Genomic DNA, 5161 nt, shown 5'->3' with positions numbered 1-5161 from the left:
GGAGTGTGACACCCACTATATTTAGAAGGGGCCGCGGTGGCCGCGGAGTGTGACACCACTATATTTAGAAAGGGCCGCTGGTGGCCCGGAGTGTGACACCACTATATTTAGAAGGGGCCGCTGGTGGCCGCGGAGTGTTGACACAATTTATATTTAGAAGGGGCCGGAGTGTGAACACCACTATATTTAGAAGGGCCGAGGTGGCCGCGGAGTGTGACACCACTATATTTAGAAGGGGCCGCGGTGGCCGCGGAGTGTACACCACTATATTTAGAAGGGGCCGCTGGTGGCCACGGAGTGTGACACCACTATATTTAGAAGGGGCCGCGGAGTGTGACACCACTATATTTAGAAGGGGCCGCTGGTGGCCGCGGAGTGTGACACCACTATATTTAGAAGGGCCGCTGGTGGCCACGGAGTGTGACACCACTATATTTAGAAGGGGCCGCTGGTGGCCGCGGAGTGTGACACCACTATATTTAGAAGGGGCCGCTGGTGGCCACGGAGTGTGACACCACTATATTTAAGAAGGGCCGCGGAGTGTGACACCACTATATTTAGAAGGGGCCACGGAGTGTGACACCACTATATTTAGAAGGGGCCGCGGAGTGTGACACCACTATATTTAGAAGGGGCCGCGGAGTGTGACACCACCATATTTAGAAGGGGCCGCGGAGTGTGACACCACCATATTTAGAAGGGCCGCGAGTGTGACACCACTATATTTAGAAGGGGCCGCGGAGTGTGACACCACCATATTTAGAAGGGGCCGCTGGTGGCCACGGAGTGTGACACCACTATATTTAGAAGGGGCCGCTGGTGGCCGCGAGTGTGACACCACTATATTTAGAAGGGGCCGCTGGTGGCCACGGAGTGTGACACCACTATATTTAGAGAAGGGCCACTGGTGGCCATGGAAGCAGGTATCAGGTGTTGGTTCTATAAGGTGGGTCTTCATCATGACACAGGGCCACCTAGAGAATTCATTTAGATAGTTAGAGAGTGAAAGAAGACATGACTTTAAAACATTGCCATGGCATTTATTTCAACATGATAACAAACCATTTACTGTAGAAGTGTTGATTTAGAGTAGTTACACTAAAACATGCGAACTGTTAAACTTAATGTAAAAAATGCTTAATAAAGTATTATAAAACCAGTAACATTGTTATAACTGAGATGAAGATTGGTAGTGTATTGTAAGCATATAAATATTTTGAGATGAAGTTAAGTCTGATTATGTGTGTAGTGATATACAGCCAAGGGAGATTGACAGTCCATGACAGGTCTATGAGCCTCTATAGGTACATGGGCTATGGCAGTGTTCTTCAATTCTGGCCCTGTGGTCACACACACTGTAATCAATCCCATCAAAGCCTTCACGAGTTTCATGGTGTGTCAGTGCTGGTATGGAACTAAAGCCTGCACATCCTGTGGGTCACAGGACCAGGATTGAAGAACCCTGCCTTATAGACTGCATAAGACATCTTATAGAGTGTCTATGAAGCCATATGTAGTTCCTATGAGGCAGGTGTGTGGCTGCAGTCCTCTGCTCGCTGAGGGTGTTTGCCACGTAGCCAATCAGAGTCATGTTATCCTGGAAGCTGACCTTCCCATCTTTGTTTTCGTCCAAACCCTTACGCATTCCTTCACTGCAGAGGAACTGTCTGTTCCCTATGAGGTGAGAGAAGAAGAAGAGTGGGGGTACAGAGAGAAAGAGTCTATCATTAAAGATTCTTCCCCAACACCTGGTGCTGATTGCATTATGACTAGAGTTGAGGCTCGGGTTTAACCGGGCGCGGACACGAACCTAGGGTCTGGTCGAGGCTCGGGTTTAACAGGCCGACGGACACGAACCTAGGGTCGTTGTGCGCTCGGGTTTAACCGGGAAGCGAACACGACCTAGAGTCGTTGTGCGGCTCGGGTTTAACCGGGAAGCGAACCTAGGGTCGTGGTTGAGGCTCGAGTTTAACCGGGAAGCGGAACCTAAGGTCGTGGTTGAGGCTCGATTTAACCGGGAAGCGAACCTAGGTCGTGGTTGAGGCTCGAGTTAACCTGGACACGAACCTAGGGTCGTGTTGGGCTCGGGTTTAACCGGGAGCGAACACGGACCTAGAGTCGTGGTTGCGGCTCGGGTTTAACCGGGAACGAACCTAGGGTCGTGGATGAGGCTCGGCGTTTAACCGGGAAGCGAACCTAGGGTCGTGGTTGAGGCTCGAGTTTAACCTGGACACGAACCTAGGGTCGTGGTTGAGGCTCGGGTTAACCTGGACGCGGACACGAACCTAGGGTTGTGGGTTGAGGCTCGGGTAACCTGGACACGAACATAGGGTCTGGTTGAGGCTCGGGTTTAACCTGGACACGAACTAGGGTCGTGGTTGAGGCTCGGGTTTAACCTGGACACGAACCAGGGTCGTGGTTGAGGCTCGGGTTTAACCTGGACGCGGACACGAACCTAGGGTCGTGGTTGAGGCTCGGGTTTAACCGGGACTTGGACACGAACCTAGGGTCGTGGTTGAGGCTCGGGTTTAACCTGGACACAAACCTAGGGTCGTGGTTGAGGCTCGGTTTAACCGGACACGAACTAGGGTCGTGGATGAGGCTCGGGTTTAACCGGGACGCGGACACGAACCTAGGGTCGTGGTTGAGGCTCGGGTTTAACCGGGAAGCGAACCTAGGGTGTGGTTGAGGCTCGGGTTTAACCTGGACGCGGACACGAACCTAGGGTCGTGGGTTGAGGCTCGGGTTTAACCTGGCCACGAACCTAGGGTCGTGGTTGAGGCTCGGGTTTAACCTGGACACGGACACAAACCTAGGGCGTGGATGAGGCTCGGGTTTAACCAGATGCGACACGAACCTAGGGTGGGCGTTGGGTTGAGGCTCGGGTTTAACCTGGACACGAACCTAGGGTTGTGGTTGTGGCTCGGGTTTAACCTGGACACGGACACGAACCTAGGGTCGTGGATGAGGCTCGGGTTTAACCAGGACACGAACCTAGGGTCGTGGATGAGGCTCGGGTTTAACCGGGACTTGGACACGAACCTAGGGTCGTGGGTTGAGGCTCGGGTTTAACCTGGACACGAACCTAGGGTCAAGGTTGAGGCTCGGGTTTAACCGGGACGCGGACACGAACCTAGGGTCAAGGTTGAGGCTCGGGTTTAACCGGGACGCGGACACGAACCTAGGGTCAGGGTTGTGGTTGAGGCTCGCGTTTAACCGGGACGTGGACAAAAACCTAGGGTTAGGGTTGAGGAGTAGTAATACAAGGTGGAACTTACAGTCATGATGTTGCCGAGCTGTTTATTGACGAGGCCCTGGAAGTCCTTATCTCCGAGACTGTCCTTCCCTTTGGCAGACTTCAGATACACTCCTACCACTGTCTGGATGGCCGACTCCATAACTACTGGGAGAGAGGAGAGGATGGGGGGTGCAGAAAAATCTAAAGTTTAGACAATTGAATGCAGCAACTGTTTCACTGGAACTAGCTGGAACTGTTAAGACAAGGTACACGCTTAGAAAAAGGKTTCTTAAAGAGTTATTYGGCTGTCCCCATAGGAAAATCCTTTTTGATTCCACATAGAAAACTCTGTGGAAAGGGTCCTGCATGGAACGCAAAAGGGTTCTACCTGGAACCAAATGGTTTCGAACTGGAACAAAAAAGGGTTATTCAATGGGGACAGCTGAAGAACCCTTTAAGGTTCTAGATAGTACCTTTTTATCTAAGAGTGTAGAAAGAGGACATCAGAATAAAAGAAAGAATGAAAGAGGGATGGAGGAAGATAAGGAGAGCCCGGTGAGGTAAACTAAGGAAAGGATGGAGCGAGAGAGAGGGAGGGACGGGAGGAGTCTGAGGTAAACAATGGGAGCTGTGATGTCTGATGGAGAGGGATACCTGATCACCATAAGCCAGCAGAAGGCCATGGGTTCACATTACTACAGCTAAGACTTGTCTTGTCTGTTACTCTCTCTCATATTATAATATATATATATATCGGCTTTTTTTGGTCCTCCAATAATCGGTATCTGCGGTGAAAAATCATAATCGGTCGACCTCATATATATATATATATACCGATTAATCGGCTGATTTAAAAAAATGTATTTGTAATAATGACAATTACAACAATACTGAATGAACACTTAAACTTAATATAATACATCCATAAAATCAATTTAGCCTCAAATAAATAATGAAACATGTTCAATTTGGTTTAAATAATGCAAAAACAAAGTGTTGGAGAAGAAAGTAAAAGTGCAATATGTGCCATGTAAGAATGCTAACGTTTAAGTTCCTTGCTCAGAACATGAGAAAGCTGGTGGTTCCTTTTAACATGAGTCTTCAATATTCCCAGGTAAGACGTTTTAGGTTGTAGTTATTATAGGAATATTTCTCTATATGATTTGTATTTCATATACCTTTGACTATTGGATGTTCTTATAGGCACTTTAGTATTGCCAGTGTAACAGTATAGCTTCCGTCCCTCTCCTCGCTGGGCTCGAACCAAGAACACATCGACAACAGCCACCCTCGAAGCATCGTTACCCAACGCTCCACAAAAGCTGCTGCCCATGCAGAGCAAGGGGAACAACTACTCCAAGTCTCAGAGCGAATGACGTTTGAAACGCTATTAGCGCGCACCCCGCTAACTAGCTAGCCATTTCACATCGGTTACACCAGCCTAATCTCGGGAGTTGATAGGCTTGAAGTCATAAACAGCGCAATGCTTGAAGCATTGCGAAGTGCTGCTGGCAAAACGCACGAAAGTGCTGTTTGAATGAATGCTTACGAGCCTGCTGGTGCCTACTACCGCTCAGTCAGCCTGCTCTATCAAATCATAAACTTAATTATAACATAACACACAGAAATACAAACCGTGGGTCATTAATATGGTCGAATCCGGAAACTATCATCTCGAAAACAAAACGTTTATTCTTTCAGTGAAATACAGAACCGTTCCGTATTTTATCTAACGGGTGGCATCCATAAGTCTAAATATTCCTGTTACATTGCACAACCTTCAATGTTATGTCATAATTACGTAAAATTCTGGCAAATTAGTTTGCAACGAGCCAAGCGGCCCAAACTGTTGCATATACCCTGACTCTGCGTGCAATGAACGCAAGAGAAGTGACAATTTCACCTGGTTAATATTGCCTGCTA

At 48.6% G+C, this 5161-nt stretch overlaps 1 long non-coding RNA gene across 1 annotated transcript; it reads right to left on the bottom strand.

Moving 5' to 3' along the window:
- Positions 1-1539: 1539 nt before the first annotated feature.
- LOC112076184 (uncharacterized) lies at positions 1540-3369 on the bottom strand. The gene is made up of 2 exons (XR_011477632.1): positions 3279-3369; positions 1540-1674 (listed from the first exon to the last, which is right to left on the bottom strand). It is a non-coding gene; the product is annotated as an uncharacterized lncRNA (long non-coding RNA).
- Between the last annotated feature and the right edge of the window lie 1792 nt (positions 3370-5161).

Source organism: Salvelinus sp. IW2-2015, unplaced genomic scaffold (genome assembly GCF_002910315.2).
Source record: "Salvelinus sp. IW2-2015 unplaced genomic scaffold, ASM291031v2 Un_scaffold3613, whole genome shotgun sequence".
Lineage (NCBI taxonomy): Eukaryota > Metazoa > Chordata > Actinopteri > Salmoniformes > Salmonidae > Salvelinus > Salvelinus sp. IW2-2015.
The sequence above is the reverse complement of the archived record's forward strand: the minus strand, read 5'-3'. Positions and strand labels throughout refer to the sequence as shown.